Source organism: Orycteropus afer, unplaced genomic scaffold, assembly GCF_000298275.1.
Source record: "Orycteropus afer afer isolate SDZICR_OR568_19922 unplaced genomic scaffold, OryAfe1.0 scaffold00033, whole genome shotgun sequence".
Lineage (NCBI taxonomy): Eukaryota > Metazoa > Chordata > Mammalia > Tubulidentata > Orycteropodidae > Orycteropus > Orycteropus afer.
In genome coordinates this window covers 10,916,484-10,929,613 of record NW_006921620.1, presented here as the reverse complement: position 1 = coordinate 10,929,613, position 13,130 = coordinate 10,916,484, and the positions used below count along the sequence as shown (strand labels likewise).

At 39.0% G+C, this 13,130-nt stretch overlaps 1 protein-coding gene across 1 annotated transcript in view; it reads left to right on the top strand.

The window, feature by feature from the left end:
* The window catches only part of DPYD (dihydropyrimidine dehydrogenase), a 1,117,863-nt gene that overhangs the window by 601,325 nt on the left and 503,408 nt on the right, over window positions 1–13,130 (top strand). The gene's annotated exons all lie outside the window — the stretch shown is intronic.

Here is a 13,130-nt window from a genome sequence, read left to right as displayed (position 1 = left end):
GATTATCTTCTGTGTCTGTGTTAATTGGTTTCCCTTTTCTTTGTTGAAGAGGGTCTGTGCAATCCTTGTGCCTAGTCCGCCATCTTGCCGGAACTCAACAACCTAAATTCAGCGCCGCGCCCCAAGCGCGTGCCTCCCTGCCGGTTCCAGCACCGTGCGGTGCGCTGCGGCCACCCAAAACCTTCAAGTCCAGACCCGGAATCCCTATAGGGTTTCTAAGGCTGTAATCTTCATGAAGGCACTTTGCCACGTATTTCTTCCTTGGAGCTGTTGGTGGGTTTCAACCTTTTGGATAGCAGCCTAGCACTTAACCACTGTGCTACCAGGGCTCCTTTTAAGAACTCACTTAGGGTTAACATTTTAAGAAAATACATTTTCTTGACTGTGCTGTAATTAAATTTTGTTAGCTTATTGTCCTTTTGACGATTGTGGTTGGTGACCAAATTATTATTAGAAGGGTTAATGGCTGGTGGGTTTGAACCACCAGCCTTGTGGTTAGCAATCAGATGCCTTAGGCACTACACCACCAGAGCTCCCTGTAAACAACATATGGCTTACAATTCCTGGAAAACAGGATGTTTTCATATTCAGAATAGGTACAACTCTCTTCTTTTCCTTCTTCTTCTTTTTTTTTTTTTTTTGTCCACAAAGCCTACACATAATTTGAAGATGTCAGCCAGCCTAATGCACAGAAACAAAAGACAACTATAATTGGCTATGATAAGCTCATCACCTAGGAAATCCCTAAGTGAACATGGTCTAGGTTATGAATTCACATCCACCTCTACCTCTCCCCAAAAATAAAAAGCCTAGGAGATGTGTTATATCTAAATGTGGCCATTCTGTTTGGGTTCTGTAGGTTTGAAATATCCAGATACTTAACACCAGCAATCAGTAGATCTTAGAAGCCACTGTTTGATGAAGTTCACCCTCAGGGAACCTCTACAGTAGGCTGGGATCAGGGAGAGTTGAGTAATGAGCAGGGTATCAAATGAAAAGAGGTACCTGAGTGATTGAAGAGAACAAGTAAGGATTTCGATTTTAGAGAAATGGAGTAATAGGAAGGGATTCAGACACAATCCAAGTGCCTGAAATTTAAATATAAACCCAAATTCATTTGGCTGTTCAGGAACAAATGGGGCCAGGAATCAATACCTTGTAGTTCATGTGTCTTACAACAAGGCCTGTTCTAGTGCCTAGGGTTTTAGCCTAGGTGCCTATGAGAAACATTGTTTGAGCACTCTACTAAATGCCAGGCTAGAAGCTGGGCATACAATAGCAACAAGATATAGTTTCTTCCATTTCAAAACTTACACATTATTGGAAGGTACAAATAAGAACATAGCATAAAAGAGAAATCCTGCACTCTTATAGTAGTGAAAGAGAAAGTTTTATTGAGGAATAATACAACTCAAGCTGGGCAGCACTAGGTGAAAAATACTAAGCACTCCACCTTTCAAGGAGAGATAGTCAAACCAGTCTCACTGCTATCGAACTGATTCTGACTCATAGTTACCCTCTTTGGGTTTCTGAGGCAATAAAATCTTTACCAAAGTAGGTTGTCTAATCTTCTTTCCCTGGAGTGGCTAGTAGGTTTGAACCATCAACCTTCTGGTTAGCAGTTAAATGAATTAAGCACTATGCCACCAGAGCTCCTTTCTTTAAGGAGAGAAAAAAAAAAACTCATTACTCACTGCTGATGAGTCGATTGTGATTCATAGTGACCCCTCCTTGGGTTTCTGAGGCAGTAGGAGCTCTGGTAGCATAGTGGCTAAAGCACTTGATTGCTAACCAGAAGGCTGGCGGTTCAAACCCACCAGCCACTCCTTGGAAGGAAGGTTGGGCAATCCTACTATCCATAGAGATACCTGACTATGAGTCGGGGCCGACTCGATGGCACATAACAACAACAACAACAACAAATCTCTACAGAAGTAGATTGCCCAGTCTTCCTAGCGAGGAGTCGGGGCCGACTCGATGGCACATAACAACAACAACAACAAATCTCTACAGAAGTAGATTGCCCAGTCTTCCTAGCGAGGAGTGACTCGTGTGTTTGAACCGCCAGCCTTCTGGTTAGCAGTCAAATGCCTTAGACACTGTACCAGCAGAACTCCCTCAAGCAGAGAGCAGGGTCTATATAGAGAGAGAACAAGGGAAAGGTAGAAGGTTAATGATTGATTATAGATAAGATCAACTTCAGCTTGAAGTCTTTTGAAGTGTAAAGATTGGCTATTTGGCTGGGAAGGAGTGAGTTACTACCTAGGTGAGTGGCACCAGCCAGTTCATACATAATTGCACTCATCAACACATCTTTCCAAGGAACAAATTGTTTACATCTTGACACAATCTTCTCCTGAGCAAATGGTTTACATCCTGATCTTTTGCTTCATGGGAAAACATGTTGGTCCTGTCATTCCAATGTCTGACACAAATCACCTCCAGTTTGCAACATTTCTCCTTTTTGAACAAGCATCCGCTAGGAGGAGCTGATCACCCACAGTGGAGTAGCCTTTCTTCTGCAAGGGCTTTGTTTGTTTTCTTGAGGAGCTTTCATTAATAAAAAATTATTTTCTTCAGCTTGCTGAGTTAATAGGCCTCATCTTCAAGATGAGTAAATTTTATAAGGAACATCTTAACTGATAAGGCACGTTCAAAGAATATTTCTCAGTCAAGACAGAATGATAGTGGTCAAGATGAAACATACTCAGGGAGATAATAGATAGGTGATTAAACAACACAATCATTGGTGAAAGACTGTGAAAGCATCATGATTTTATGTGAAGTACAATATTTCATGGATAAAATTTATTGAACAGCATTTTATAATTACAATAATAGGAGTGGTGGGAAATATAAAGATTCTAAAATAAAGTAACAATTTTTTTCACCATCTACCATGTCATGGATTGGTCAGTTACAAGGACAAAAATATGTCTACTTGGCTGGGCCATGATTTTTAGTGTCTGGCAATGATGTGATCTGATATAATCAGCCCTGATCTGAGATAAGGGGATTAGGGTGGAATGTAACACCTTTACTTTGGTCACAGCTCTGATCCAATATAAGGAGATTAGGGTGGGATGCGGGAGCTCTGGTAGTGTAGTGCCTAAGGCACTTGACTGCTAGCCGGAAGGCTGGCAGTTCAAACCCACCAGCCACTCCTCGGAAGGAAGATGGGGCAATCTACTTCCGTAGTGATACTGCCTCGGAAACCCAAGGAGGGGTCACTATGAGTCGGGTTCGACTCGATGGTACATAACAACAACAACAGGGTGGGATGCAACACCCTCAATCAGGTTACAGCCCTGATCAGATGTCAGGAGAGTTTGCCTGAGGTGTACCTTGCATCTTTTATCTTACAAGTGATAAAAGGAAAGAGAATGGAGAAGAGAGAGAGAGCATACTACCACCAAGAAAGAAGAGCTGAGAGTGGACTACATCCTTTGGACCTAGGGTCGTTACACTGAGATATCCTCCTAGATACATGGAGATCTCCAAGGAACACCAGACCTACAGATGTTGAAAGGAGAAAATAACCTTCCTCCAGAAACAACAGAGAAAGAAATCCTTCCCTTAGAGCTGGAGCCCTGAATTTGGACTTCTTCTAAACTGCGACAAAACAAATTTCTGTTTGTTAAAGCCACCCACTTGTGATATTTCTGTTATAGCAGCACTAGATAGGTAAGCTCAGAAGGAAGGTTGGGCAATCCTACTTCCGTAGTGATACTGCCTCGGAAACCCAAGGAGGAGTCGCTATGAGTCGGAGCCGACTCGAGGGCACATAACAACAACAACAACAGATAGCTAAGATTCACCCAAGGAAGAAAACCAATTACTTCATATATCAATTAGTGATCATTAAGGCAAGGTATTACATGTTACAGATGATTAACACAGAGTGTAATTTTTAGCACTATTTTCAGGAATATAGACACAACAATCAGCAATCAGATTGTTTTAGAGCACAGCTCCATCCTTGTGCTGAGTGAGAATTTCAAAGGCCATCTATTTCAGAGTGCTACTTTTGTCATAATTGCAATTTTGGTATTGATATCCTGAAGCAAGTACACACTGTCATTTAAGGCAGTTTGTATATATTTGGTTAATATTTCTGCATGTGCCATAACATCTGCAAGTTGTATCTGAAGTGTGAATACTGCCACTAAATGGTCAAGCCATTATTGAGATCATAGAGCTCTTAATATGAGTACATTAGTTAGCAAAGGAAGTTAAAATACATCCTTGAGTCCAGTTTAGGCCCAGAGTGCATCTTCCCATCCAGCCCAGTGGAAGCCAGTGCAAAGGGTTGGTTCCACAGAGCCAAGAGTTCCCATTAAGAGCTCCCCACTAGGTGCTTGAGCATCACAGCCAGTTGGTGGTGAATGAATCAGTAGCTTGTCAGGTAATAACTGGTACACATTCAGACATTGGAAGCCATCCCATAGGTCTGATGATAGCTGGATTATTCATGTGGGTGTAAATAAATTGTTCCCAGCTAAGGGAAACAATTTGATTTAGCCTCCTGACTTGAGGAGTTAATCAGATGACTCTGATCCAGAGTAGTTGAGATAGCTCAGAATAGGAAGAGTGCTATTGTGGGCTTGGAAATTTCTTTAGCTAGCTCTTCTTGAGTGACTTTCTTTAATAAAGTAAAGGTTGTGTTAAGACTAAAAGTTAAGTTCTGGCTTGACTCTCATTCAGATCTGAAAAGAGACCATTTATAAATGGAAAATGTAGTTACCGAGATTTCCTGTGGTAATGAACTATTTCTCCATTGTTCTCAAATCCTTAGATCAAGAGCAACACAATCAGATCCTTGTAGTGAAGAGATCCACCAGGGAAAACCACACTGTCTTGAGGTTTGGAGGGCCCCACATATCCGGTTGCTGTCGTGGTTGTTAACTGCCATTGCGTCGGCTCCAACTTACAGCGACCCTATGTAAAATAGAATGAAACACTGCCTGGTCCTGCATCATCCTCATAATCCTTGCTCTGCTTGAGCCCATTGTTGCAGCCATGATGTCAGTCCATCTCACTGAGAGTCTTCCCCTTTTTCACTGACCCACTACTTTACCAAGAGTGATATCCTTCTGCAGGGAATGGTTCCTTCTGACAATGTGACCAAAGTAAGTGATGCGAAGTCTGGTCATTCTTGATTCTAAGGAGCATTCTGGTTGCACTTTTCCATCACAGATTTCTTCATTATTCTGACAGTCCATGGTATTTTTGGTATTCTTTGCCAAAACCAAATTCAAGGGCATCAACTCTTCTTTGGTCTTTATTCATTGTCCGGCTTTCACACACACATAAGGTGACTGAAAATGCCATGGCTTGGGTTAGGCATACCTTAATCTTCATAGTGACATCTTTGCTTCTTAAGACTTTAAAGAAGTCTTTTGCAGCACATTTTCCCAGTGCAATACAACATTTGATTTTTCACTGCTGCCCCCATGGATGTTGAGTGTGGATCCAAGTAAAATAAAATCCAACAATTAAACTTTTTAAAATGGTGACCTTTTGCATCTGCCCAATCTAGGAAAACATTAGTAAATGTGTGACTGTAACAAAGGTAACATTTGTTCCATTTTCATACCTGGTCCAGGTTACTGGGTCAGCTGTCCACCTCAGATGTTGTCTGCTTCTGTCCACAGGGTGTTTATATTTGACCTTCAGTTCTCTGTTGGCTTGGTTAGTCTAGAGAAGAGAGCCTATTTCAGTTGTGACAAATGGATCCAAATGTTTTATCCCCTCTAATTTGGCTGCATAGATATTGGTGACGAGGACTAAGTATGCTCCCTTCCAAGGTGGTTTTATGTGATGTCTCTTCCAATATATATTTTATTCTGCTGGAGTGATGTTACAAAGACTTTGAGAGTACATTTTCTGTTCAAAAAAGTTTTCTTTAACCTCTGGAAAATATTCTTTATAATATTGAATTAAAGATTTGCAAGACTTCAGTTACTCAGGTTGAAGAATGTTAGGATTGGTACAGGCAACTTAAGGACGTTAGTCCATGATAAATTTTAAATTTTTCAAAGCTTTGCTATTTGGGTCTTTAGTATTCTATTAGTTCTTTCTACTAGACCAGAAGACTGAGGAAAATAGGGGTAATTCAGCCTTGATAAAGGGGAAAATTCAGCTCTGTTCTTGGCCAGTGAAATGAGTTCCTGATCACTACAGAGTTTTTGGCACCCCCCCCCATGTGCGTAGGATGCTTTCAAGAAATTTCTTTGTACAAAGGCTGTAGTAGCAGAACAGCAGTGGAAGGCTTCTACCCAATGTGAAAATCAATACTAATGCATGTTTATGTCTATTGGAGGGTAGAAGTCAAACAAAATCTAGCTGTCATTCAAACACAGGTCTGGAAGGGAAAGGGTGTTGCCCAGGTAGGACTTTACTGTGTTTTCCAGGATTGTAGCAAGAGCAAATAGGGCAATGGATGGAATGCACAGAAGCCTTGTGAAATTTTCCCCACCAACACTTTTTAAGGTCTCAGTCATTTTATCTTGTCCTATGTGGGAACCTTCTTATAAGGCTCACATCTTATGAACACAGGAAATTATATAAGAGACTTTTCTTATTAGACACAGTCCAAATTTAGTGGCAGAATCTCGATAACACCTTACCTTTTAACATGCCTTAATTTTATCTGTTTTAGCTGATTGTTGGTGTTTTAAATTTTTTTCTAAAGTTAATTCATGATAATTGGATTAACAATAGACAAATTTGAGAATCACTTTATCATAAGTACAGAAATAACTTGAGAGGCAGCTTATTTGTTTGACTTATCAGCAGAATTATTTCCTCTAATTTCTTGAGTTTGGGGTCCTCTGTTTGGTTGCTGAGCTTGTATTTTTATCATACCAATTTCAGAGGATAGTAATAGAGTGTCTGTGAGTAAAGCTTCATTTTTTATGGCATTTCCAGAAGAGATTAAAAATCTTCCTTGGTTCCATAACATGCCAAAACCATGTACAATCCCAAAACAAAATCTACTATCTGTAGACATATTAACAGATTTTCCTGAACAATTCTACAAGCTCTAGTCAGGGCAATTAATTTGGCTTATTGGGCTAAAGTGACTTAAGGCAGAATCTGACTTTTAGGGTCTTCAGAAATCCTAACGGTGTGTCCAGCTTGATAGTGAGAACTAGTAGGATTTGATTTAAAATAGGAGCCATATACAAACAAAGCTAAATCAGGATTAATTGAACAGGTCTCTTTTAAGTTTTTCTGAGGAGTTAAAAGTTATTCAATCAAGTCTAGATGATCATTCAATGGATAGTTGTTTTCATTAGCTGTGGGGAGAAGAGTAGCTGGATATTAATAGGCTGGATATTAACAGAAAAACCACAAATGCAACCATTGCCGTGGAGTTGGATCCGACTCATAGTGACCCCTCCTTGGGTTTCTGAGGCAGTATTACTACAGAAGTAGATTGTCCAACCTTCTTTCCAGGGAGTGGCTGGTGGGTTTGAACCACCAACCTTCTAGTTAGCAGTCAAATGCCTTAGACACTATGCTACCAGAGCTCTCAACAGGCCACACACTGTGGTCTAATATGAGACGTAGTCAGGAAGAAAACTTGAGTGGGAGTGACCCTGCTGACAGAATGTTTTCTCAAGGCAGAATTACATAAGGCAAACACAACTTGGGTCACATAGACATCTAAAATGTTTACCAGGAAAACGTCTGCTGTAGTTTCCAGTAGTTTGGCAGTAGCAACCACAGTCCTAAGTCAGGGAGGGTATCTTTTGGCTATAGGATCAAGCTGTAAGCTACAATAACCTGTAGATCTTTGCTTTCCTCTATCTTTATGAGTTCATATGCCTGATGTGTTTCCAGATACTTCACATACAAATGAGGAAAAATCTAGGCCATAATTAGGAAACCCGAGAGAGGACACGTTCATTAGAGTTCTTTTTGTTTGAAATATGGCCACTCGATCTTCTAGTGCAGTTTAGAATGAATCAGCTCAGTGGCTTTTAAATACTTGTTTAAAAGTTGTGCCAAGAAAGAAAAATTGGGAATCCACGTCCAACAATTGTCACAGAGTCCTAGAACCCTCCCCATAGCTGTTTCTTTGTTTTGAGAATAGGAGAGACAAGAATAGTGTCTTCCTGTTTAGGATCAATTAAGATGACTTCTGCAGAAATTAGGTGGCCCAAATATTTAACAGAAGGCTAGGCCAATTGTAATTTTTCTCTGCATACCTTATGTCCACCAAAACCCAGTTGTTTTAATAAAGCAGGGCCGACTCGACATAACAACAACAACAACAACATACTTTCATCAAGGCATACTTGATGTCAGATTGAGCAAACAAGCAAATCATCAATATATTGCAGCAGTATGGATTTTTTTTTTTTTTTTTTGTAAACTGTAAAAGCTGCAAATCTTGCTGCAGAATCTGAGGAAAATAGGTGCAATATTCAGTACATCTATGGGCATTACAATCCAGGTAAATTGTTGATTTTCCCATGTGAAAGCAAAAACATAATGAATTTCAGAATGCTTCTGAAGGAACATTGGAAAATAATAAATGAGTAGGAACTAGTGGGAATCTATGAATAACAATATGATTGATTGCACACAAATCTTGAACACATCTCCAGCCCCTCTTAATTAATTTTTTAACTTGAAGAGCAGCAGTATTGCAAGTGCTGATACAAGGTATAATTGGACCTTTAGAAAGAAAATCTTGTATAATGGGAAACAGTCCTTCTTTTGCTTTTCATTTGAGTGGATACTGGGGATTTTTTGACAGAAGTTTATTTAAATCTATTTGATTTTTAATTGGCTCAGCTGAAGAAACTCTACCTACCTCTATGGATATGGTGGGCCATGAGGGTTCAGGAACCAGGTAAAAGGTGTCAAAAAGGAGAAGACTAGCCTAGGTTGATTTTTGAAGAAGCATGACACGTGCTTGCGTATAGCCAATGACTTCTTGAATATTGTCTAATTCAGAGCCTGTCTCTGTTGACATATAGATATCAGAAAGACTCATCAATATTTCCCCCTTTTCATTAAATTGTAAATGACACTTCCATTTGGATAAAAAGATCTCTTCCCAATAGATTGACAGGTGTAGCAGAACTGAGCAAAAAAGGGTATATACATCTTTAGTAGGACCAAGAAGTTTTAGAACAGGTTGAAAATGAATAAATGTTTGTTCCTGATTGGTGACTCCCACTACTTTTGAGGTTTTAATACCCCAGGGCAGAAGCTTGTGTAAATAGGTTGACTCTAATGTCACTTAAAAATTTTCAGCTTTCCTCTATTAACAAATTAAGTAGTTTCTCCTCGCTGCTTAAGAGCTACCACAGGAACAGTCCCTGTTTTGTCCCCAGAGCCCCTTCCTTCTGAATCAGACTGTAGGATTTTTAAAGGGAGTATATGTTAGTCTTTTGTTTACTTTTTAACCTTATAGCATGTATTTTTTCAATGGCCACATTTTTTTATAATAGTGACAAAGACTCATCTTTGGGCCATTGGAAGGATTGGCATTTTTCTGTTGATCAGGGCACAGTAATTGTTGCAACTGGAGAGACATTAATTTATTAGCCCTACAAATTCTTTCAGCTTCAAGAGTCTGGTAAAGTTTGTAAAATAAGTTGTTTACTTTGACAATACTCTCCTAGTCTAATTGATGTTGCTTTTCTAAAGCTGAGTTCACAGCTTTAAGACTGGATATAAAAAGAGCATTGAAAGCACTGAAGGGACGAGGTGGGGTTAAAGTGAGATCAGAGCATTTGAAAAACTTCTACAGCAGTTGAGTCTTATAGTTAGAAACATCTCCATCTTAATTTTGTTCACAAGAATGCATTTTAGTCCAATCAATTAGTGGAGGAAAGGCCTTTGGGATAGTCATTAACATTTTTTTACTCATAGTCTGATAGTCTTTCAACAGCTCATTGACCATTATATTATTATTTAAGGATAAATGGTTCTTGGAGTCTTTCCATTCTTTCTGTTCTAGCCTTAATTGGGCTGCCCCTGGGCCACTAATCATGTGAACAGTCTCATACAAGGTGGGAAGGCCAGGCTGGTAGATTTCAACTGTTTGTTATTGTTTTTGTTATCAGACCCTACTCATAGTGACCCCTCCTTGGGTTTCCAGGCAGTATCACTACAGAAGTAGATTGCCCAACCTTCCTTCCAAGGAGTGGCTGGTGGGTTTCAACTGCCAGCCTTCTGGTTAGCAGTCAAGTGCCTTAGGCACTATGCTACCAGAGCTCCTGTAATTTTCAACAAGCATTTTAAATTCTTTGGAAAATTTTAGGTGTTCTCACAGAGTTTAGAACAATCTTTGTCAATGCTACCTAATTCTGATGTGTCCATGGGGCAAATATTCAGTATCATGAGGGCAATATTGAGTATCACTGCTGGGGTGAATTTTCAAGGACATTTCTGCAAGGATTAATTTGCTGCTTTTTCCAATGAAGTGCTATCAAATCAGTAGGAAGGCAAAGAAGGGTATAAAGAGATAGCAGCTGGTAGGGGAGTAATAGCTGTAAGAGCTGAAATTTGACATTGTAATTCTTTATTTTACTAATTTACAGTATCCTGCAGGGAAGCAATTTTACTATCTTAATGTTTTTAAGAGGCCAAAATATACCAATAAATAGGTATCCTACTGGGACTGTTTATTTTGAGAGCTTCTTTAGAGCTCTGGTGGGGTAGTGTGTAAGGCATTAGACTGCTAACCAGAAGGTTGGAGGTTCAAATCCACCAACCACTCCTCAGAAGGAAGAATGGGCAATCTACTTACATAGAGATACTGCCTCAGAAACCCAAGGAGTAGGTCACTATGAGTTGTAAATGACTTGATGGCAGTGAGGTTTTTTTGTTTGTTTGTTTGTTTCTGTTCTTTAATGTATTATGGAGAAAAGTTAACTTAGAGAGGCCAAACTGTCTTGAGTGAGATTATACCAGCCAGATAAAATATGCACAATAATGGACCATAATTTATGTCCATATAGTGAGTCAGAGTCCCAGAAGGTGGCTCCAAATTTCCTTTAGACCTGGCATTCCCTATTTTATACTGCCGGTTACAACAAAACAAACTTTTACTTGCAAAAATGAAAACAAATGCACAATAAAACTCAAAGAACTGTCAATGCAAGGCAGCTGAGCTCAGATTCAAGGTTTTTTTTACCTTAAACGATTCCCATAAGTTCACAGAATTGGAGAGCTAAAAGGGACTCAGCAGCTACTGTGCCCATGTCCGGATGCCCAGGGGATTGTCAAAGATATTGCACCTTTGAAATCCCACTTCTGATACCAGAAATGTCAAAGAAGAAAACCACACATTCTGTTAGGAATGAAAGTAAAAGAAGAAGAATATAGCTTGAGCTTGACAACACTAAGTAAAAATACAATGCAGTCCACCATTCAAGCAGAGAGATGAGTCTAAATACATAAAGAACAAAAAAGCTTGAAGTTCCTTGAAATGTAAAGGCTGGCCACTTGGGCAGGAGGGAGTGAATTACTACCTAGGTGTCATCAGTCAGTTTGGTTATACATGATTGCAGTCATTAATACATTTTTCTAAGCAACAATTTTATTTATTTATTTTAATTTTTGTATCTTGACATGTACTTCCCATGAGCAAATGGATTATATCCTGACCTTTGGCTATCAGGGAATAGATGTGGATCTCATAATTCTTATGTCTGAAACAAGTGGCTCCACTTTTAAATTTTTCAATTTACACCAGACAATCACAGTACAGAGTGATAAGAAGGTGACTTTTATGAAGTATGCTTTACCATGGTGGCATGAATCAGAGCATCTTACTAAGACTTGATGGAGTTGGTGAGGTCCGAATGGGTTTGTAAATGAAGTGAAGTCTAAGCTAAGGCTTGAAGACTGGACAGGGTCAGGCATACTGCTCAGACATGTGCCAAATGTGTAGAATGAGAAGAAAGTGTTACTTCCAGGCCAATAAATTACAAAACAGTAATTTTTAAAAAAATTCCCCTTCTTTTATGGATATTACATATGCCTGAACACATGTTTGGTCAACTGAATAGGCTCTCACCTCTTTGACCAAGCTATCTAGTGCAGAGTACAACTTATGGCTTAGTTTTAACTATATGGGTGAAGGATGTTTTGATGAGGAGTAGAGCAAAGAAAAAGGAAGATTTCACAGTAACAAGTGTGACTCTTGAAAATTGCAGCATAGAAGAAAACTAGCCTCCTTTGAGTGAAAATTTTCTAGAATTATCTTCAGTTCCTGACAACATCAGAGTACATGCAGGGTGGACTACAGAGAAGCCATTTGCTGGGATGTGCAGCACACCTTCAAACACCTTCAAATATTGCCAAGATGGAAATTGACCCACTGGGCTTGAGCTTTCCAGAGTGAATCTAGTTGTTACTTTACACATTAAGATTGTGTAACATAGTTTCATAATAGCAAACAGAGTAAGGCTGGTGATGTTATGCATGATTACAATAGAAGAAGAATGCCTTAATTAGTAAAAAATTAAGCAGTGCAATTCCTATAAGTACAAATGTACATATTTAAGGAGGCTTATTGTAACATTTATACCATTTATTTTATAATATACTAATTTGAATGTAAAAGTGAATGTAAATTACTAAAAATTAACATGCAATGTGAAGAAAAGTCCTTTTATCCTCAGCAACTGTAGCATTTGGCAGATTCAGGAATAAATAATCTTTTGTGGCAAGGGTATGCCTTATCAAACATATGCAGATCAGCACTAATTAATGCTAATTAAGGTTTCCTGTCTATCTAGTTGGAGAAACGTCCAAATGTTATGAAATCCAGTTAGTATGCCTATTACGCTAATTGTTTTATATGGGGTGGTTCTTAATTAAAATATGTAAATTGACCTTAATTGCTATATACTAATGGGGGCTCATGTTATCTCACTAAAAGTGACAAGATGGTGAGGAGGGGTACTTAAACGACTAATTCTGATAAATCCTTAACTAAATGACCTTTACTCAAAATTAATTTTAATTGGAAGTTGGCAAAAGAAACATTTTCCTTCTTTGTTTCTTTTTAATTTTAAGTAATCTAAGACTGTTACTCTTCTTTGTTAATAGAGCTTTAGAAGCAGTTGTGGATTGTTAATTACACTTAACAAGCAAGT